The following is a 25,105-nucleotide window of genomic DNA, read 5'->3' as shown; positions in this document are numbered from 1 at the left end:
GTAATGATTCAGTAAACAAATCAAATGAACGAGAATCGTCCAATTGATTCGCGGGTAATGATTTCTTCATATATGAAATGAACGAGAATCACGCAACCGATTCTCGGGTAATGATTTCTTCATAAATGAAATGAATGAGAATCACGCAACCGATTCTCGGGTAATGATTTCTTCATAAATGAAATGAATGAGAATCACGCAACCGATTCTCGGGTAATGATTCAGTTCACAAATTAAATGAACGAGAATTGTCCAATTGATTCTCGGGTAATGATTTCTTCATAAATGAAATGAACGAGAATCACGCAACCGATTCTCAGGTAATGATTCGTTCATGAATCAAATGAACGAAAATACTCCAACTGATTTTCAAGTAGTAATTCATTCGTGAATCAAACGATTGAGAATCATCCAACTGATTTTCAGGTAATAATTTATTCAGTAATAAAATTTATCTGAATTGGCCAACTGATTCTCAGGTAATGATTCATTCATGAATCAAAATAAAGAGAATCATCCAGTTGATTCTCAGGTAATGATTCATTCACTAATAAAATGAAGGTGAATCGTCCAACTGATTCCCTGGTAATGATAAGTTCACGAATGAAATGAACAAGAATTGTGCAACTGATTATGAGGTAGTTATTCGATCATGAATCAAATTAACAAAAATACTCCAACTGATTCTCAGGTAAACAAATCAAAATAAGGAGAGTCATCCAAATGGATCATAGATAATGATTCATTTATGAATTAAATAAACAAGAACTGGGCACCTGGTTCTTGGGTAATGATTCTGTCGAACTCAAATGAATCAGTTAAAGATACATGCGCAGTACAGTCAATGAGCCATACAAATGTGTGCTAAAGTAAAGGTGAAAACAAATTATTGTTAGAAATTAGAATATTTTTTTATAGGGTTTAATTCTGCGTGCCTAATTTGTTGAATGTACAGACATAAATGTTGTTTATATATTTCCATTCAAGCTAGCCCAGCTAGCATAGGGCTTAAGGAAAGAATAGGGTGCCACTCCATCACAGTGTTTATATATTCAGTTTACTGACTTGATTGTATAGAATGTTATATGCTTTTAATAAATTAAAAAAATATATATATTCAGTTTACAAAACATTTCAATAACAAGTAGTAGAAAACAAAACAATTAATACATTCTAATATAAATATGTTGTTACTTAATTCTACTTGTGCCTCGCAGTAAGGAGACCTGGGTTCGCTTCCCCATGTGTCTGCGTGGGTTTCCTCCTGGTGCTCCGGTTTCCTCCCACAGTCCAAAGACATGCAGGTTAGGTGGATAGGCGATCCTAAATTGTCCCTAGTGTGTGCTTGGTGTGTGGGTGTATGTGTGTCCTACCCGGGGTTTGTTTCCTGCCTTGCGCCCTGGGTTGGCTGGGATTGGCTCCAGCAGACCCCCGTGACCTTGTAGTTAGAATATAGTGGGTTGGAAGATGGATGGATGAATTCTACTTTGATGATGAATAAGAGTATCATCAGTTACAATTTTTGTTTACCGATATTGATATAGTTTGAATTAAAAAAAATCTTAAGTAAAGAGAGTTGAGACTCTTGATTATGGTTAATTGTTACGCATGCTCTTTAAACATCTACCAGCATCAGTGAAATAAAGACGCTAACGACATCACGCAGGCCATGCACGGACTTTAGTTCCATACTGAACTGATTTGCATGATTCACAGAAAAGAGTCGTTCAAAAGAAACGACTCGTTCACAAGTTGTCGGTCACTACCGTGAATCCAAGCTCAAAAACTAGTTGCATGTTTAACCAGAATTATGAAAAAGAAAAACAAGTTCCAATATGTTCAATCAGAATATAAACATTGTCAATACAGAGAAGTTGTCTTATAAATGTGTTATTAGCAAACAATGAATGAATTATATTAACATTATATTGCATTAGGCGAAAGAAAATGAAAGTGCATCGGTGGTGTTCACAGTGATATAAGAAGTCACATTGAGCTACAACTAAACCATTAGACAAAATTAACTTACCTATAGAAGACATCATGGAGAAAGTAAAGGGTCCCGTCCCAGGAGAATTATGAAAGAGAAAAAAAAAGAAAAGAAAACAATTAGATTCTTTTGTATTTTACCGTATTACATTATTGCCTGGCATTGCTTGTTTTCCTGTGGGATTCTTAGATTTGCCATTATGACATGCAGGCAATTACATTTTTTCTTTCTTTATTTCCTCAAAGATGTTGGACATGTATGCAAGACTTACAAAATCAAACTAAATTGTCTGTAATCTCCAGTCTAAACAGTCAATTAGATGTAATGATATCAAAGGACTTAGTGCGTCTGGCATTGTGGATCACAGCTTAGGGGTCAAAACCAAACAATAGCCGACACAGATATGAACGGCACTTTTCATTTTTGTCCCAGAAATAGAAAAGCAGGCCACGTCCTGACAGCCGGCTGCATACAGTCTTTTTATTAGTGTCAGCGACATCAATGAAATCTTTATCAAGATATCAGGTGGCTCAAAGCCAACTAAGAACTTATGTAATGCCAAGGAAATTGAACAATTTGGATACGCTGCTCCCAAAGCGTGCAGTTATGAGCAATTTGACTGCTCACACATAAAATAAGATTCATGACTAAAGCAATAAGGGCGGGAATTGTTCTTGGTGCACATTTTCACATGTGAGACCTCTCTGCCTCCCAGATGACAGGAATTAAATATATACGGAAATATGTCACACACAAGCGAAGTGCTTCTGTTGATAACTGTCACCGTCAGCTACCGCTGTTATTGGGCGGTAACGGGCAAACTGGCTAACAAAAGCCAACGTCCTAGAGGGGAGGACGCCATCCAGCAGTGTCTGACCTCATCTTGCTCCCAGAGCCAGTGATTCTGTCAGTCTCATAAACACATTTTCCTCACACATGAACAACTCTCCCAATTGTCTGTTGACAGCTGCTTAATCCTGTGACCTTTGAACCAAAAAAATTCACTCTTCTAGTCTAGACCATTCCCAGAATACCCATTTCTTAGCAAAGAAACAAACAAAATGATTTCGGCACTGTGGACAGATGTCACCTTTCCTTGTGAGGTGCTGGCATGTCTGATATTGCCCTAAACTCTAATATACTATTACATTAAATTAACTAAAGCACAAAGATTAGAACCAAAAAGAAGCATAACATCTTTTTACTAATTCATCAGTCTATTCCTTTTATAATTCAGGCTGGCCTAATAGGACGAGAGTCTATCCAGGAAAATGAAATCCTATGTCTGGATATGATGAGCTTCTTATGAAGAAACAGTGCACATGGATTTTTAGTAATTCATCGATCCATTCCTTTTCTGAATTGCTTTTTAGGTGTGTATATACTGTATATATATATATATATATATATATATATATATATATATATCTGCGGTGGGCTGGCGCCCTGCCTGGGGTTTGTTTCTGCCCTGTGTTGGCTGGGATTGGCTCCAGCAGACCCCCATGACCCTGTTGTTAAGATATAGCGGGTTGTATAATGGATGGATGGATGGATATATATATATAGAACCAAACTGTCCATCAAAGACATAATGCACCTAATATCACTTTGTCAAAAAACGCACTTTCATTTCAACGGCAAGTATTACACACAGAAAGAAGGCATGCCAATGGGATCACCATTATCAGGACTCCTAGCTGAACTGGTAATGCAACGATTTGAAAACATAGCTTTATCCCAGATTACACCCAAAATTTGGATACGCTATGTAGACGACACATTCGTCATATTAAGAAAGAACCAGCTGAATGAATTCTACAATCATATTAACACAGTATTCCCTGCAATCCAGTTCACAATGGAAAAAGAAGTAAATCGACACATCAACTTCCTGGACATTTACATCAAAAGAAATAGTGACGCCACCCTGACCACAAGTGTTTACCGCAAACAATGCCACGCAGACAAGATTCTACACTTCGCCAGCAATCACCCGGTATCTCATAAACGGAGCTGCGTGAAAACCCTATTTAAACGAGTCCACACGCATTGTAATACCAAGGAAACAAAAATTAATGAGAGACGCTATCTGTTTCAACTTTTCACCTCGAACGGATACTCAAAATCATTCATTAATCGGAGTCTACACAGCAGACGCCAAAGGAATCAGCATACAATCGACGTAAATCAGAACCCCCACCCCACCTGGCATTCACTCCCGTATCATCATAATGTGTCAGAAGGCACGGCACGCAACCTGACCAAGTGGGGCATCAAAATAGCACATAAACCCACGAACAATCTACGCATGGTCCTGTTTAATGCTAAAAACAAGAAATCGACAGCCGAAACACGAAACGCAGTGTATAGTATTCCATGCAATTCTTGCTCAGCTGTATACATAGGACAAACGTCAAAAAAAATCTCAACATGTGTACAGGAACATCGCAACGCCGTCAGAAGAAAGGACTCACTATCTTTGATATATGCACATACCAAATCGACAGGACACACATTCAACTGGGACAACGTGAAAGTAAAATTTAAAGCCAGTACAAAAAGCGCCAGAGAGTTGGCCGAGTCTTGGCTATCAGATGAAAACGCCATTAACAGACACCTGGACATAAACCCAGCATATGCTAACTTAATAAGGACATATAAACAATGATTAAACTATACAACCCCCCCCCCCCCCCCCCCTTGATCATACTGACTTAGTCACCGCCACCCACCCCCCCATACTGAATGTGTTGCTATATATTGCCTTTGATTCTTGTAAGTCTAAGCATTATCCTCTGATGAAGACCCCTGATAGGGGTTGAAAGCTCAGGAATAAAACTATTTTATGATACATGATTCGTTTTTTCTCCCTTCATGGATCTCCAACTGCAAATATATATATATATATATATATATATATATATATATATATATATATATATATGTATTTACATACATTTACATTTAAATATATACATAAAATCCAATGTATGCCTGTCTGTCTGTCTGTCCACTTTTCACGAGAGAACTACTTAATGGATTTAGATCAGGTTTTTTTCTATAATTTGCTTGTACATTCCGGTTGATTTTACGACATCTCTCATCACGATAAGTATCATAGTTCGCTTGCGGTACTGATATATTTGTGCTAATCCAAGAGAGAGACTGAGTGCCAAGGGGAAGTGGGCAGGGCCCTCCTCACTCACCTGCCAGCCTCCGTTCGAGTCGCTCTACCTCTTGTTGTGTTGGAGTGTACCTCGCCTCCACTTAGCTAGCAATACCTGTTTGTTCAGCACACATTATCATGTACAGATTGTTAAGGTACGTGTGTTTTAGAGGTTAAGCTGCTCACTGGCAGAGATATCACGGCCACTAGCTTTTCTCCCCATGCGGAGAACGCTAATCTGTCAAAGCTGAACACGATCAGATACAGTGCCAACGTTTGATGTTGGAGCGTACCTACCTTCCACTTGGCGAGAATCACATTTTATTTTTTTAATTGATTTTTAAAGTTTGTCCTGTTTCACTACTACATGGGCGGAGCCGCAGGGGACAGCTAGTAGCATATAAAGGCACCTACTGCTGTCATCATATCTGTCTATCTGTCTTCCTGTCTGCATGAAACAACTCAGATCTCAGTGCATCAGCATCATTTTACACTTTCGTTCTTCAAGCAAATTTGTTAAGAATGTTCTTTTTCATCTATATATATAAAATCCCTATGTGCGTCCAGATGTCCGTGTGTGGGTGTCTTCTGGTGAAGTGCGCATGCGCAGGGCACGGTGCGATGCGCGATATTACTGTCAGAGAAAAGTTACAGGCGTTTTACGGAAATAACCAAACCAGTATTACTGCGAGAGGAAATTAAAGGTACACAATACAGTGACGCATATTACAGCCACATACAAGCCAGTATTACTGTCAGAGGAGATTAAAGGCATATTACCGACGCGCACGCCTGAGTTACCGCCAGAGAAAATTAAAGGTATATTACGGACGAACAAGCCAGCGGACGTACAAGACGGTATCCTTCAATAAGGGCGCGCACAAAAAGGCGAGCCTCAAAAGGACGACCTCAATTGGATGCAGCGAATAAAGGTGCACGTAAATAAAGCTCTGCACCTTTGTTGCTGTTCACATATTCCAGAGCCATTTGAACTAAATTATCTACGAACGCCTTTATTCGCCGTGCTCAATTGAGGTCGCCCTTTTGAAGCTCGCCTTTTTGTGCGCGCCCTTATTGAATAGAGCCGTACAAGACAGTATTACTGTCACAGAAAATTAAAGACACACAATACACGGTGGCAGCCCACGAAGAACGGTCAGCTCAGCAAGCAAACATCAACAAAAGAAAGGCTGAAAGAAAGAAAAATACGACCAACAAAAAGAATGAGGTCAAAGTCCCTTGCCATTTAATATAGACTGTTCTTACTAATGTTTATGCACTACTGTTCTAGCGCCCGTTATTGTAATGGGCTAAATGACTAGTCATGATATATTTTTGAAATTTCATAAACTCCTGTTTAAGAAGCATCAGAGAAGTATTGAAATGTTTTATCGTAAAGCCATGAAATATTCGGTGCAATCTCAATTACTGATTAATTTACTTCAACTTGGATAATTTCGGAATCTCTGTTTTTAGGTGCGTTCTCATAGTCGTTCACTGTCATTATCGTGTCTGTCTAACTGTCTTCATGAAACAACTTGGATCCCAATGGACTGATTTTGTTTTTTGATATGTTCATTCTTTAAAAAAATTAGCTCATTTTCATTGTGATATACTTTAGAAATTTTCAAAACTCCTACTTAAGCATCTGCAATTTCTTGAAATTTTCTGTTGTAAAACAGAGAAAACTTACGGATCAATGTACTCTTTCTTGTTTGCCTTAGAGAGACTAATTTAACTTGTATAATTTCTGAACCGTTTATTTTATTCACGCTCACACAGCATGCGAAAGCACCTACTGTACTGTTATTATTATTGTGTCTGTGCAACTGTTTTCCTGTCTGCATGAAACAACTCGGATACCATTGGAATGATTTTATTTTGAATGTCTCGTTCCTTACAGAAATTTTGAGAAATTAATTTTAATTGAGATATATAATTGAAATTTCTAAAACTCCAATTTATTCATCAGGAATTTATCAAAATAGCCTATCTTAAATGAATTAGTAAATGATACACTGTTTCACATTTACCTTGATTTCTGATTGCCTAGGAAAGCTATTTTCGATAACACCAGCTTACCTGGGCCCAGTTGAGAATGTTTCATGAACTCTACTAATACATATAATATTTAATTAGTAGTTATTTTGGATTTTGGATGGATGGATGGATGAGAAGGTTTCTATATAAATGAAGATTCCTAAGGTAGACTGGCATCCTATATATTACTTCCAGTACTAACTTTTGCTTTTCACCCAGCACTGCTGAGTAATTCTCCAGAAAACCCGTAATAGAAATTCCAGGTTGACAAGATGGACATAAGGATGGATGAATGGATGAGTATGTGCAGGTGAGCATGAATGTACTGATCTACCATCCTGTCCTGACCTGGGTTCTTCTTTAAGCTTAATACTTCTGGGTTATGCTACAACAACCTTATAATAGGAAATCTAATTTCACAAGGAAGATAGATGGAAAGATTAATGGAAGAGTAGGTTTGGATATAAACAATGATTTCTGTGTTGGACTTGTGTCCTGTGTAGGGTTGACTAGTGTTTTGCACCTGTCAGTGTTGGTTAAACCTCCAGAAAGCCTATAATAGAAATTCTAGTTTGACAAGATGGATGGATGGAAGGATGGATGAATAAGTTCAGGTAAGCAGGAATGTACTGATCTACCATCCAGTCTAGACATGGGTCCTGCTTTAAGCCTAATAGTTCTGGGTTATGCTACAATGATCTTATAATAGAAAATCTAAATTGATGAGAAAGATGGATGGGCAGATGAATGGATGAGTAGGTTTGGATATGAATAAAGATTTCTGTGGTGGACTAGCATCCTGTCCATGGTCGACTGGGTTTTTGTACCTGTCGCTGTTGTTTAATCCTCCAGAAATTCTAGGTTGACAAGCTAGATGGCAGGATGGATGGATGGATGAGTAAGGGCATGTGTGCATGAATCTAATGATGAGGCATTATATCTAGAACTGACTCCTGCCTTAAGTTTGATATTGCTGGGTTAAACTCTGACAACCTTAAAAATACAAAATCTAAATTAATAAGATGGATAAGTAGATGGATGGATGGATGGATGGATGGATGGATGGATGGATGGATGGATGGTTGGTTTGGTGGATGAGTAAGGGCATGTGTGTAAGAAATCTAATGATGAGGCATTATATCTAGAACTGGATCTTGCCTTAAGTTTGATATTGCTGGGTTAAACTCTGACAACCTTAAAAATACAAAATCTAAATTAATAAGATGGATAAGTAGATGGATGGATGGATGAATGGATGGATGGATGGATGGATGGATGGATGGATGGTTGGTTTGGTGGATGAGTAAGGGCATGTGTGTAAGAAATCTAATGATGAGGCATTATATCTAGAACTGGATATTGCCTTAAGTTTGATATTGCTGGGTTAAACTCTGACAACCTTAAAAATACAAAATCCAAATTAATAAGATGGATGGATGGATGGTTGGTTGGATGGATGAGTAAGGGCACGTGTGTAAGAAATCTAATGATGAGGCATTATATCTAGAACTGGATATTGCCTTAAGTTTGATATTGCTGGGTTAAACTCTGACAACCTTAAAAATACAAAATCTAAATTAATAAGATGGATGAGTGGATGGATGGATGGATGGATGGATGGATGGATGGATAAGTGCAGGTTAGCTTATAGTAGAAATCTAATACCATAAAATGGAAGACCAAGTGCAGATCAACATGAATGTAGTGATCTGGCACTCCATCCAGAGCTGGCTCCTGCGTCCAGCCTGACATGGCTGAGATAGACTCCATTATCTGATTACCATGTGAAACACAAGTGGCCTGTGCAGGCAGATGGATCAATGGGTTAAAAAGTGAGTGTGAATGTTCTTGTGATGGCCTGGAAGCCACTCCAGTGTCAGTTACTTATTTAAGATCATTGCTGTCTGGATGAGCTACACCACCCAATGAATTTATATTGGGGAACAATAGATTCCGAAAAAGTAATGTTTCCTTTCTAAAATGTCTTGTAATGGTGCTCGCACTATTTAAAAGATTAGGCCATTAAATAATTACTGGATGATTGGCGGACACCTCCCTTCAAGATGACTTACATTTATGTTACAACTGTTCACTTGCATTTCTTACAGTTGGAGCACAGACAGGTTAAATGACTCGCTGACGGTCACTGAGTAAGGCAGACACAGCATTCAAACTGGCAGTCTTGTGGTTTAAGGTCCAGTGCATCAGCCACCATCCCACGCTGCCTGCCTAATTGATTTTAGCTGTTGACTGGGCATTTTTCCTGAGAAACTTGTACGCACGCATGCACACACACATACTGTAACAAGCCTAATGGTCGCTCTACTTTTAAACATCCATGTAGAAGGACCATATGCCATGAAAGCCCCACACGCGTGTGTACAGAAAAGAGCCGTTGTGGATAACACGCATTCCTGCTAGTGACTAGGTGGTGTGACATCTGCCAAACATCTTCTGTTCAAACCACTAAGGCGTGACCTCCTGACAGAAACTGCTTTTATTTTTGTTTTTTTCAAATAAAGCATCTTCTTCATCATTCATAAACCTTAAAAGATTTTTTTTAAAAATCAAACGAAAACACCTTTGAAGACTCTTGCATATGACATGTACAGAAACGTCCTGGGAAAGACTAAATTATATTCTGTTTTAGGTCTATAAGCAGAAATCTCCAAACCCAACCATATTCAAGGATGGGCACAAAAAAAAAACAAAAAAACACCATAAATAGGATTTGAAATTAGGAACTGAAAACATGTTAGCAGATTATAAGAACACTGGCAGTTTTAATAAAAAGCTACTCTTTCCTCTTATATGTCAATTTTATGTACTGGCAGAGTGGCACAATAGCTAAGACACTGGAGTGTAAAGCAGAAGCCTTCTGGGTAAGCCCACCCAGCTATAAACATACATAGTGTCAGACGCAAAAGTTTCAGAAGCATTCTGTGGTCCCTATGTCCCTCAAAGGTCCCATTATATCTATATAAATCCAAACGTTTGGGGCACCAACTGCACAAAAACCCGTTTAATTGGAACAAAAAATCAAGAAAATCAACAAAAAGTTTAAGTGCTCTATTGCTAGTGCGCCTTTCATGAGGTACAGTTGTGCCCTCAGAATCACTCAGCAGCGTGGCTCTGGTCTTGATCTGCATATTAGCAATGTCCACACAGAAATTAAAAGCCACTTTCCGGGAGTGTTTTGCATTTATACTGAGCAGACTGGAAGAGGCAGAGCTCCCTTTGCTTCAGTGCCCTCAAGGGGACGTTCCTCAAGACTGTGATGGAAAAAGGAGAGAAGACGGTTAGCGACACTACTACATGGGCCGAGCCGTATGGGACAGCTAGTAGCATATAAAGGCACCTACCGCCATCATCATGTCTGTCTATCTGTCTTCCTGTCTGCATGAAACATCTCAGATCTCAGTGGGTCAGCTTCATTTTACACTTTCGTTCTTCAAGCAAATTTGTTAAGAATGTTCTTTTTCATCATGATATATTTTTGAAATTTCATAAACTCCTGTTTAAGAAGCATCAGAAAAGTATTGAAATGTTGTATCGTAAAGCCATGAAATATTCGGTGCAATCTCAATTACTGATTAATTTACTTCAACTTGGATAATTTCGGAATCTCTGTTTTTAGGTGCGTTCACATAGTCGTTCACTGTCATTATCCTGTCTGTCTGTCTAACTGTCCTCATGAAACAACTTGGATCCCAATGGACTGATTTTGTTTTTTGATATGTTCGTTCTTTAACAAAATTAGCTAAATTTCATTTCATATATTTTAGGAATTTTCAAAACTCCAACTTACGCATTTGCAATTTCTTGACATTTTCTGTCGTAAAACAGAGAAAAGTTACGGATCATTTTACACTTTCTTGTTTGCCTTAGAGAGACTAATATAACTTGTATAATTTCGGAAACCATTTATTTTATTCACGCTCACACAGCATGCGAAAGCACCTACTGTACTGTTATTATTATTGTTATTGTGAATTTCCCCTTGGGATTAATAAAATATCTATCTATCTATCTATCTATCTATCTATCTATCTATCTATCTATCTATCTATCTATCTATCTATCTATCTATCTATCTATCTATCTATCTATCTATCTATCTATCTGCATGGGGGATTAGGAAAATGTTTCTGAGTTAAATGGTTCACTCAAGTGGGTAGTACCAGTTATTCGTTCCACGGGTGGACATACTGTTTCCACAAATTGAAATGGCACATCTGTTAATTTTTCACTTAATATTTTACTTTTTTTTATTACATCACCTTTTCTAAAAAATACTGTTTAAATGAAGATCAAATTGTGATACTGTATGTCCACATATTTCAAAAGATTAACATTTCGTGGGGTGTACTTACTTTTTTACATGATTGTATTTCAAGCTGACACCCTGACAGCCTTTTAAGAAACTCCTCAATGAGGGTTTAGGATAACAGGACTATCAGCTAAAGAAACAAACCTAACAGACGGGAAGGATTCTTTTTGTCTGTATAAATCCATATGTTCCTATGTTCAGAAACCTTGAAACAGCTCAAACAGTTCAAAATAACAATGGACAAATATTGTTATTAGTGCATGTAGTTCTGCATTAACTTCTAATCCCAAAATCTATAAGGAGTCGCTGTGCTGTACGTGTCTATAAATAACTTGCGCAGGGTGTGGGCATTTTATCCTCATATATAAACAACACCAATTGACAGTGCCCTAAAAATGTCATCAGCAATAAGTGGTAAAAGACTTCACAGCAAACTATTAAACAGGCTCCCCTAGGCGAGACGCTCAGGAACAGAAATCACCTATCGTGCTCGCTTTTACTAGACGCACATTAGATAAGAGTTCAGTTTTGATAGGCAGGCAAAATTACTCAAGTGAGTGTTCGGCTATTAAGGACACATTATTTATTCCTGAAAGTGTTTACTGAGAGCGACTTCATTCAGGGGGAAAAAAAAAAAAGCATTTACATTGCGTGATTGTAACATACAGGAGAAAACACTCTTCTTCTTTTTGGAGTTTTACAAAAGCCTTTACACTAGACATTTGTACTTAAAATACAGTAATGCTGTTGAATGGACTGAGCATAGCAGACTTTATAAAACCATTTTCTTGTATTGTATTGTATGCATTTAATATGAGGTTTAAGCACGTGATTTAATAAGAATATATATATATATATATATATATATATATATATATATATATACTGCGGTGGGTTGGCACCCTGCCCAGGATTGTTTCCTGCCTTGTGCCCTGCGTTGGCTGGGATTGGCTCCAGCAGACCCCCGTGACCCTGTGTTCAGATTCAGCGGGTTGGAAAATGGATGGATGGATGGATGGATATATATATATATATATGCATACATGTACATTACATAAAGAGAAATGGATTCTGTAGATAAAGGATACTATTATTATTATTAACTCACACATACTATATATACATTACATATACCAATCATAAAATCATTAATATTAATAATGCCTTTTATTCACATACAGCACTTTTCAAATCAGACTTCACAGAGCACATCACAAGGCTCCTACACGTCAAATGAGTACATTTTAAAGTCGAAACATAGAAAACTCTAAAATTCAGTTAACAGTATGGAGTTTAGGTTTTCTCAATTGGCATTTACACTTAAAAAGAAGGTCATCAGTAAAAAAAAAAAAAAAAAAGTGTACCCCATTGTTTGAACCCTCAATATACTGTATATATTTTCTCATTTATGTCCTTATGTCTTCCTTTTTTAAATATGTTTTTATAAATGTACAGTATTCTGAGTTGACTCCTACAGCTGCTAGGATGAGTGCTCTGTAAAATAGCAGTTTGGACTAAACAGAGTGTCTTAACAGTCTCCATTAAAATAATCTGATATACATAAATATATATATCTATACAGTATATATATATATATATATATATATATATATATATATATATATATATATATATATATATTATATATATACAGGGCCGGATTTTCCTATAGGCTAACTAGGCTTCAGCATAGGGCCTCAAGATCAAGAGGGGCCTACATTCAAATTGTGAGCAAAATTAAAATTACACTATTCTAAAAACAGTGAACACTAAAACACTGAACCGAAAATAAGGAGAAATTCTACGCATATGACTAATAAACAAACATAAAAATGTATTGGTTAATCACAGTAATGATGTATTTTATTATCTCTCATGTAATTTACAAACTTAAAAATGGAAGGTGAAAGGGCCTCATAAGTGGAATAGCCTAGGGCCTCTTTTCATATAAATCCGGCCCTGTATATATATATATATGTATATCTATACAGTATATATATCCTGAGCTTTCAACCCCTGCCAGGGGTCTTCATCAGAGGATAATGCTTAGACTTACAGGAATCAAAGGCAATATATAGCAAAACATTACGTTTGGGTGGCTAAGTCAGTGTGATGGGGGGGGGGTATTGGGTGTACAGTTTATTTATTATGAACATGTTCTTCTTAAGTTTGCATATGCTGGATTTATGTCCAAGTGTCTGTTGATGGGTAAGTCTAAGCATTATCCTCTGATGAAGACCCCTGGCAGGGGTTGAAAGCTCAGGAATAAAAACTACTTTATGATACGTGATTAATTTTTTCTCCCTTTGTGGATCTCCAGCTGCAAATATGCAAACCGTATATATATAGTGTATATACAGCTTACACAGTATAGTTATATAGTATAGTTATACATTGAAACACAAGCACTCAAAGCCTATACACATACAGACATGCATGGGCATTGAAGGACTTGACAGGCTCATCCCAAGTACTTAGTAACCCACCGAGATGAGAGGGGACACTGCTGCTAACCTTTCCCCACAGTACTGAGAAGTGGTCTGCTAAAGGCATTTAAAGGCATCTACCATAAAACCCCAGGCATCCCAGAAGGAGATGTTATTTACTGGCTAGAGCAACCCACTGGATGGAGCTCCTCTAAATGTGACTGAATATCCAAAGATTTTGTTTACTGAACTCCTAATGGAATGCACTCCATAGAGCATTATCTCCTCATTTTGTATTTCGTTGTCTGCAGACAGTAAAAGGGATGACCCAGTTGGAACCCCAAACTTTCCTTTGCTGTCTGGAGAACCTGCCATTCCCAGTCCCAGCCACTATATATCTCTCTATTATAAAAAAAAAATCCTGCAGAGAAACAGTAGGGCGTCGAGATGTGATCTTCACGTTAAGATCACGGAAGACACTTAAAAGACCTGCGAGACTAAAGAGATTGGCCACGGAGCGTCTTGCGGGGACCTTAAACATGAGATTTTGTGCCAAGAGATTGACCCAGGACCGTCTTGCGATGACGTAGAACATGACGGAGAGTTTTGTAAGACACGCCCTACTTAAAACCAAATAAGAGCACGGGCAGCAACACACTCAGTCGTGTTTTGGCTTTGAGCACACACAGATCCAGGGCTCTCAGCGCATATAAAGCACATATATAAGGACAATACGTTATAAATAGAAACATCGACGACTAAGCGAAGAAGAAAGCAGCGCAGAGAAAAGAGACTCAAAAGTGTTGGAGAGACAAAAAAGAAAAAGAAAAATCGAGGTGCAAATTGAGAAAATAAGGAAAGTAATTATCAGCCCGGAACAAGTGGAATTGAAAAAATAGCACATCCAATTGGGACGCTGGTGCTATACACATGCAGAGCAGGTTAGAGATTATGAAAGTAATGGAATTCGAAAGGCTCAAAAAAAAAACATTGGCATGATTCACGTGTGGAGAAAGTTAAAGAATATGAAAGTAGGAAAATTAGAAAGTATAAAAAAAGAAAGTAAAGATCACAGTAGCGCAAACAAACGGAAATTATTACTTGAAAAAGGGAAAATAATCACCAGGTGTCATTGAAAAAAAAGTAGGACAAAGCGAGATCAGAAATAAAAGACAGAGAGTAGAAAACAAAGTAAAACGTCATAAAGAGGTTAAAGAACAAGGGGGCCAAACACATGCAGAGCAGGTTAGAGAGAATGAAAACTGCAATTCAAAAGACTCAAAAAAAACGTAGGCACGATACACATGCAGAGCAAGATACAGAATATGAAAGCAGAAAAAAACGACAGTGTCAAAACAAAAGTAAACATAGCGCAAAGAAAGAGAAATTATTACTCGGAGAAATAACGAAAAGGTGAATAGAGATTGAATATATGGAAACAGGTGATATGTCAGAAGTATGTAAATATTGTAAGGCTTTGAAGTTTAAGTCAGAGAATTTCAAAAATGGAGTTTACCTCACTTGCATTTATTGGTAACTTTGCAAAAAAAATGATTAACTGCTGATGATGATGTCGATCGCTTTGTCTGTGCTGAAATTCCAAACAGAGAAATCTATCCTGAATTATGGTACAAAGTCATTAAACACATGTCTCACTGACCTCATTTAAAAGATTCAGCACATTGGGACTCGAAAGACTCCAAATATTGTTATTACAGAAGTTCAGAAATAAAATTGAAACTAATGAAATAGCAACAATTCAAAGAAAAAAAAAATCTTACAACTGTGTATCTGGAAAACCAAACATGGGGTTTGACAAGCAAAACAAGCAGGGGGCAAAGCCCCCTAGTACAGTGGTTCTCAAACTGTGGGGCGGGCCACCCTAGGGGGGCGCGAAGTAACAAAAAGCGGGGCGCGAAGATGTGAAAAAAAGAAAACAAGAATCGAAAATATGAAAAATACATTTATTGAAACCAAAACAAATTAACTTAAAGTACATTCTGATAATAGAAAAATAAATACAGAGTTAGATAAATGTCGATAAAAGTTAAGTAGGTATAATAAAATATGCATCTATAATATATCATTAATTAAAAAAGAACAAATTGGCATTAGTGGGCTCCTTTCAAAAAAACGTTAGGGGGGCACGATTAAAACTGTTATGAATACTCGGGTCACAAATACTTAAAGGTTGAGAAACGCTGCCCTAGTGTATATATATATAAAAATATATTTGTACACACACATGTAAACACCTGTATATTCAGAGTCACATATATTTATCTACCTATGCACACATAAATAATCACATTCATACAGACACATATACAGTACGTATTCTAATAAAAGATATACACACAAAAACACATTTACACTTTTAAGCAAACACAAACACCTATACAAGTCAAACTCAGGTGCACATATTAAATATGTAAAGAGTATGCACAAACATATGAACATACATACACACAAAAAAAATATACTTGTATACCAAAATTAAAGAAAATGAACAAAGTTTATTGAAATACTGCAAAGAAAAAAAAAAAGACTTCAGGTGTGGGGCCTTTGTGCTGACATAAAAACATTAGGTCTCTGACCATTTACCTTCTCAGTGTTGGGATAAACTTTGCTTTCTTCTCCTTTTGCAGATGCAATTGACTCTGCTTTCTGCTGCACATATATACATACAGACTGGCCTTTGACATTATATCTTTTTATGTGGCACCTAAAAAATCCCTAATTTTCTTCCATGTACCTAAATAAAAAGAATGCTCCATTTATTTCTTTGGTCGAATGCCCCATTTTTGTATACACTGTATATAAAAACAAAATGTGAATACATTGTGAATAAGATTTTCTACTTCTTACTTGATGTTCAACCTTACTTTTAAGCAGGCATCTGTGGTTAGAATTCAATAAGATTTATTACAAACTAAAGCTTTCACTTTAAAAACCAATCCTCCCTTTTTTCAATCTGATAAACCTCAAATCTTCCCAGCAGAGTAAAGCACAGAAAATCAAAGAAGTGCACCATTTGTAGGACACCCTGTAATTTTCACAAAAGCTTTAGTCAAAGCCTGCTAAGAGCAAAGACTTCACCACACTTTCAGAACCACCTCTTTGAATTAAAAAAAACACTATGTCTAACGTCTATCTATCTATCTATCTATCTATCTATCTATCTATCTATCTATCTATCTATCTATCTATCTATCTATCTATCTATCTATCTATCTATCTATCTATCTATCTATCTATCTATCTATCTATCTATCTATCTATCTATCTATCTATCATATAGTGCCTTTCTATCTACCTATTTATTATATAGTGCCTATCTATCTATCTATCTATCTATCTATCTATCTATCTATCTATCTATCTATCTATCTATCTATCTATCTATCTATCTATCTATCTATCTATCTATTATATAGTGCATTTCACTTCAATCTATTATATAGTGCCTTTCATTTCTATCTATCTATCTATCTATCTATCTATCTATCTATCTATCTATCTATCTATCTATCTATCTATCTATCTATCTATCTATCTATCTATCTATCTATCTATCTATCTATTATATAATGCATTTCACTTCAATCTATTTATTATATAGTGCCTTTCATTTCTATCTATCTATCTATCTATCTATCTATCTATCTATCTATCTATCTATCTATCTATCTATCTATCTATCTATCTATCCATTCATTTTCCAACCCGCTGAATCCGAACACAGGGTCACAGGGGTCTGCTGGAGCCAATCCCAGCCAACACAGGGCACAAGGCAGGAACCAATCCCGGGCAGGGTGCCAACCCACCGCAGTATCTATCTATCTATCTATCTATCTATCTATCTATCTATCTATCTATCTATCTATCTATCTATCTATCTATCTATCTATCTATCTATCTATCTATCTATCTATCTATCTATTATATGGTGCATTTCACTTCAATCTATTTCTTATATAGTGCCTTTCATTTCTATCTATCTATCTATCTATCTATCTATCTATCTATCTATCTATCTATCTATCTATCTATCTATCTATCTATCTATCTATCTATCTATCTATCTATCTATCTATCTATCTATAGTGCATTTCACTTCAATTTATTTATTATATAGTGCCTTTCATTTTTATCTATCTATCTATCTATCTATCTATCTATCTATCTATCTATCTATCTATCTATCTATCTATCTATCTATCTATCTATCTATCTATCTATCTATCTATCTATCTATCTATCTATCTATCTATCTATCTTCAGGACTAATGTAAAGTCAGCAATAAATACTTTTATTCTGTAGCCATCACAAGCAATTCAGAATCTTTCAATGGTATTCAAATGACGTTATGGAAACAGCAAATCTTTTCCTTTCTTTCTTTAAAACTGTACCTCTTAGTACGTGTACTGTATGTATATGATGGAGGATCATCAGCTTTGGAACCCAAACCCGAGTGAGCTGTTCTCTGGTGCTGATTCTTTAAGTGCTAATGATGCGCTCCTGTACACTAATGATAAGATACTAGTGCTGGTAGTTTATAGTCTTTCTTTATTTCTTGTGTCAGAGTTAAGTCAACATGGATGATGAAAATCACAAAGTGAAGTACCATATGCTCTCATTGACTGCCGCAGATGAAGGGTGGATCAGTCCTGGTGCTTGCTGAATAATTGAAAATGAATCTCTGAAGTTGTACCCTTCACGAGTGTTAGAAATGTAATTATATTTAATTATCAAAAAAATTAATAAATGGACTAATTAATAGAAATTGTAATAAAATAGCCTTAATAAAAATATGAATCACACCAAAGATAATATCTAATGGTGTATATTATATTTATGTCATCCTTAGGTGCTACGTATTTGTAATGTCTAACAAAGGTTGCAAACTGAATTTAAAGAGGAAAAATTCCAAAGAATTTTTTACACCAAACAAGCAAACAAGAGAGTAAATTGAAGCCCAGACAGTGAGGGCCCTTTGAGATTTTGCATCTTGTGTCTGAGGCAGCCTTAAAAATGCATTTAGGACAAATGAATCATTGAACTCATTGATCAAAGAAGTGGAAAGCAAAATGGCGACTGCTAATTAAGGTAAGTTCAGTATGAGGTAATTTTGTTGTCATGGTTCAAACTGCAGCACTTTCAAATTTAATTTAAATTTGATTATGTAGAAAATTAAAATAGATGCAAAATATATTTGCATATCTTCCGTGATTAGATCCATAAAAGTTAATTGAGTTTCATGGCTCTTGTTTTCAGGGATTATACGAAGATGCCCTGCTTATTTAAGACGTTGTTAACCCTTTGATCTGTCGGTACAAGTTTCTAATGTTGCAATTAATCAAACCATTATGGAAAATATCTTTAATGTCTTTGTTTATTCATCTCTCGTTGGCATTTCATGGGCATTTAAATGTTAGCTCATTTATGAAACAACTGACAGTAACTTGAAGTACGTATAGAAAATCCTTGCTAACGTCCAACACATTGAGATGTGACCTCAAAGGCCATTCACATTCTTCCCGTTGTGTTTCGGATGTCACCAAGTGATTACAACTAGCACTTAATCTTAAACCTGGGTTCAAAACTTAAGTGCTAGTGCTCCTTTACTGGTTTTTGCCTCTTTATTTTCTCATATTTGGTTAGGTACTCATTAATCATCTGCCTGTTGAGTTGCTATACATTGCTTTAACTCTTTCACTCTATGTTATGTTATCATTTGCTGCTGTTAAATATAATATTATTCTGATGTCAATGTTGATGGGGAATAAAAGCATCATTTTTTGTTGCATAAGTGAAACAGTTAAATGAGTCTAAACCACACAAAAAATAAAAAGGAGAGGTTGGAAGCTGCGCCCATGACATGACGAACCACCTCAGGATCCCAAATTAGGACCCGAGCACAGCCATGTAACGGGTGACACCTCAGCACCACACTAATTTGAATGGAATGGAAGAGTGTGAGGTGTTTTACAGAGGCTGGAGTGCCAATCCTGTCACCGACACTCAAGTTTTTCCTGCAAGTTGGAGGACCTGCTTGCAGGGCTGGGTTTGCAGGTTAACGTCTTACCCGGGATGGAGCAATTAAAGGTTAAGGGCCTTACTTAAGTGCCCAACAGAGTGGAATCACTTCTGGCATTTATGGGATTCGAACAGGCAAGTTTCCGAGTGCTGGTGCAGATCCCTACCCTCAGAGCCACCACTCTGCACACATAAAATCAGACTAAAGAAATATTGAGCATCAATTAAAATAATTAAAACTGTACTTTGTGTCTTAAGAACATGAATCTCTATCCATTGGATCCCATGTTCATGCAAGAAACATGCATAAAATCTGTTTGGATATATTTGTGCATGCACACCACATACAAATACAGTGGTGTGAAAAACTATTTGCCCCCTTCCTGATTTCTTATTCTTTTGCATGTTTGTCACACAAAATGTTTCTGATCATCAAACACATTTAACCATTAGTCAAATATAACACAAGTAAACACAAAATGCAGTTTGTAAATGGTGGTTTTTATTATTTAGGGAGAAAAAAAAATCCAAACCTACATGGCCCTGTGTGAAAAAGTAATTACCCCCTGAACCTAATAACTGGTTGGGCCACCCTTAGCAGCAATAACCAATCAAGCGTTTGCGATAACTTGCAATGAGTCTTTTACAGCGCTCTGGAGGAATTTTGGCCCACTCATCTTTGCAAAATTGTTGTAATTCAGCTTTATTTGAGGGTTTTCTAGCATGAACCACCTTTTTAAGGTCATGCCATAGCATCTCAATTGGATTCAGGTCAGGACTTTGACTAGGCCACTCCAAAGTCTTCATTTTGTTTTTCTTCAGCCATTCAGAGGTGGATTTGCTGGTGTGTTTTGGGTCATTGTCCTGTTGCAGCACCCAAGATCGCTTCAGCTTGAGTTGACGAACAGATGGCCGGACATTCTCCTTCAGGATTTTTTGGTAGACAGTAGAATTCATGGTTCCATCTATCACAGCAAGCCTTCCAGGTCCCGAAGCAGCAAAACAACCCCAGACCATCACACTACCACCACCATATTTTACTGTTGGTATGATGTTCTTTTTCTGAAATGCTGTGTTCCTTTTACGCCAGATGTAACGGGACATTTGCCTTCCAAAAAGTTCAACTTTTGTCTCATCAGTCCACAAGGTATTTTCCCAAAAGTCTTGGCAATCATTGAGATGTTTCTTAGCAAAATTGAGACGAGCCCTAATGTTCTTTTTGCTTAACAGTGGTTTGCGTCTTGGACATCTGCCATGCAGGCCGTTTTTGCCCAGTCTCTTTCTTATGGTGGAGTCGTGAACACTGACCTTAATTGAGGCAAGTGAGGCCTGCAGTTCTTTAGACGTTGTCCTGGGGTCTTTTGTGACCTCTCGGATGAGTCGTCTCTGCGCTCTTGGGGTAATTTTGGTCGGCCGGCCACTACTGGGAAGGTTCACCACTGTTCCATGTTTTTGCCATTTGTGGATAATGGCTCTCACTGTGGTTCGCTGGAGTCCCAAAGCTTTAGAAATGGCTTTATAACCTTTACCAGACTGCTAGATCTCAATTACTTCTGTTCTCATTTGTTCCTGAATTTCTTTGGATCTTGGCATGATGTCTAGCTTTTGAGGTGCTTTTGGTCTACTTCTCTGTGTCAGGCAGCTCCTATTTAAGTGATTTCTTGATTGAAACAGGTGTGGCAGTAATCAGGCCTGGGGGTGGCTACGGAAATTGAACTCAGGTGTGATACACCACAGTTAGGTTATTTTTTAACAAGGGGGCAATTACTTTTTCACACAGGGCCATGTAGGTTTGGATTTTTTTTCTCCCTAAATAATAAAAACCATCATTTAAAAACTGCATTTTGTGTTTACTTGTGTTATATTTGACTAATGGTTAAATGTGTTTGATGATCAGAAACATTTTGTGTGACAAACATGCAAAAGAATAAGAAATCAGGAAGGGGGCAAATAGTTTTTCACACCACTGTATACTGATATGGTCTGTTAGAACGATGTTAGACAAAATGTAAGGCTAGAGGTGATCACCGTATGCCCCAAAAAATGTTAATCAGATGGAAGCTTCAAGTGAAACAAGGAAGAGAAAGAAGCAAACACCAGAAGGCCCATGCCATTAGACGTAAAAGTTACAACATGCAGTATCTGCAAGAACTAAGAGTCGTCTGATCACAAATTAGCTGTGTCGTTAACCTATTTAACCATCCAGGTTGTATGGTGTAATTGTCAAACTCATTTGATTTGCTTCTGATTTAGGTGTATTAAAAATGTTAAATCAACAATAAGTGAATAACATTTTTGAATCTAATCCCCTACTTGCCTTGTTGTTCTACTCTGCCACCTGGGTTCTAGAAAATATGGGGGACACCTTCTAATACACCATTCACAAGAGCGACTACCTGGCTCTGTGCAGGTAAGGGTAAGTCTGTTACATGTTTCCAAAACTACTGTAAACTCCTTTTGTTTAACTCATATCGTAGGACGATTTTCACGTTGAAAAATGATACTACTTCCGCTCCCACCACTTCCAGTGCAGAATCTACTGTATGTACTGTAAAAGGAAACATGACTGGCATTTCATCATTATTACTGACCCTGCTCTCGTCGAAATGCTGCGATTTAGAAAAAAAGTGTGTAACAAATTGTTGGTCTCATCTTTTCGTTTCTATTAATTTATTGTGGGGGGCCTAATTTCATTAAAGATTAAATAGGGGGCTAGAAAATGCCCCAAACTGATGTCACAGTTTGTTAATCGTCTCCCTCACAGGGAAACAATTTGCTGTAGAAGTCAATCCTGGCTGATGTTAGACTGTAGTTGTAGGTGTAAGTGCATTGCAGCTGAGGAACTAATCACCTCTTATATAAGTTATGCTGCAGAAGTTGATCCAGAAGTAGCATCATTTTTCAACCCGGAAATCATCCTATGGGCTGAGTGAAACAAAAAGGGTTTAACTCTTTCAGGGCTGATGTCGACTTTTGTCAAAAGGAGGAGCTGACGATGGTAATCGACTGTGAACTGTGACAAAACCAACCGTTATGTTTTAGTTGGACTCTTGTTGCTAGATGGAAAGCTAGATTCATCGGTTTGACCGAGATTTCCTGCGCTCGCGTGAGTAGCTAAGCGCCAACAATGGCAAAAATGGCAGTGACATTTGGAGAGAGATCAAAGCGAATGCGGAAAGCAAAAAACTCAGTGGACGACATTTTGCCTATTATCTCTGAACTGGACTATGACTTGTCAGACTCAGATTTTGAAACAAGTGATTACAAATGAGTGTGAGGTTTCAGCCTTAGCTGATTGGTCCCCAGCTAATCATTTTACTGACAATGTTTGCCAGGGAGGACTGCCACTTAACAATGATAAGAGGTAGAAACCAGATTGTAATGCAACCACAACCTGGTCCCAGCCACACAAAGACAGCCTGGCAGCAAGCATGCTGCACATTCTTGGCAAACTGGCAGCCACAGCATGCAGCGACAGACGTTTCATGTTGATTTATATGTGAAACCATTGCTTTTCAGAAACTATGTCTTTTGAAATAAATATTCGGCCCTCAAAGAGTTAATTAAGGATTGCGTATCTTTCCTTGTACCTTCCAATCAGTAGCGTAGCTCGAGTTTGTGTTGCTCAGGGCGGGGTGGTGCTTCAATACAACTTATCTGAATATGTTAACCTATTTAAATAGAAAATTAAAATGATGTGTAGAGAAAAATTAAGATACATTTTGCATAGATGTATTCATATATAGAGAAATAGCAATAATTTTTCACATATAATTAATTATTTATAAGCATCAACTAGACAAGAATATAGTATAGACGCACTGATAAGCCATGTTCTGATTATTAGTTTAATATAATTGCGCTTCGAAAACCAGAACCAGTGTAGTGTACAAGTGATAGGTGGGAATGTTTTCTGCGCACAGCAAGAATGCATTCGGATTGATAACAAAATTAAATTATAAATTGTAAATTAGTTGTTATCTTCCTAGAAATTATTATCAGTGTAATGTTTTTTTTGGTTTTACCACATAAATTTCAAGTGCTGTATTTGTTGCCGTCACAGAAGGACAGTCTGAAAATTATTTCTGAAGAATTTGGGGATAAAAATCAGAGAATTTTATTTTTTTCATTCATGAGTGACATTTTTCCGAACCCTGCTGCTTACACACGAATTGTACTGAGCCTTTTGGCCAATAATGCCGCCCCCAAAAATGTGCTGCCCGCCCCTAGCCACGCCACTGCTTCCAATTCAGTGTCAGGTAGCTGCTCTCGTGATCGGTGTATGTGACAACTGTTAGAGAGTATCCTCCCTATTCTCCGAACCCCAGGCAGGATGGCAGAACACTAAGGCAAGTAGAGGAGCAGGCTCAAATATTTTATTCACTTATTGTTGATTTAACATTCTTAATATACCTAAAGCAGAAGCAAATCAAATGAGTGTGATGATTAAACCATACAACCTGGATTGTTAGCAGATATCCCTAATTGGCTGTGTCTCCTTCCCAGACAGGTAAATACAATATTAGGAGGACAAGTGATTGGGTGGCGAACACATGTGTAGGTCTTCGTAACAATGAATCCAAATGTGGGAATAAACAAATCAAGGTTTTAGAAAACCCTTCCAAAATAAAATATATGTTCTGTCTTGCATTGTCTCGTGCAAGTTATTACTGTTATACCTACTATGGTAGCGCCATGAAAAATCCCCAATAAGCATGTCGACTGGAATTTGTCCTGGCTCAGCAGGAAACAGAAAACTCGTTTTCTGAGCCAAACCATGAAATGCATGGAAAGGGCAAAACAAAACAAGTAAAATATAAATGAAGCAACCAAAACCCAGAAAAACCCAAAAGACGACAATCACAGTGAAAATTCAGGTAAAAAAGTCAAAAACCAGGCAAGACATGAAAACCAATAACAAAGACAGAATTTCTGTAAGGGTTTAAAGGATTTATCTGCACATTGGATACAGCTTGGTGCAACTGCTGACCTTTTATCCGGTTTTGCTGATGACCTTGAGGTCATGACCTCAGAGACCACGCCCCTAGAAACAGAGGATGTAACCCTAACAATGGCATCTACTATATAAAAAGGCAATAAGACCTGAAAATTC

General features: G+C 37.2%; 1 protein-coding gene across 5 annotated transcripts in view; it reads right to left on the bottom strand.

The window, feature by feature from the left end:
• robo2 (roundabout, axon guidance receptor, homolog 2 (Drosophila)) overlaps positions 1-25,105 on the bottom strand; it is an 837,757-nt gene that overhangs the window by 435,825 nt on the left and 376,827 nt on the right. The gene's annotated exons all lie outside the window — the stretch shown is intronic.

This window comes from Erpetoichthys calabaricus, chromosome 4 (assembly GCF_900747795.2).
Source record: "Erpetoichthys calabaricus chromosome 4, fErpCal1.3, whole genome shotgun sequence".
NCBI classification, from domain to species: Eukaryota; Metazoa; Chordata; class Cladistia; order Polypteriformes; family Polypteridae; genus Erpetoichthys; species Erpetoichthys calabaricus.
This window is presented reverse-complemented; position numbering and strand designations above follow the sequence as displayed.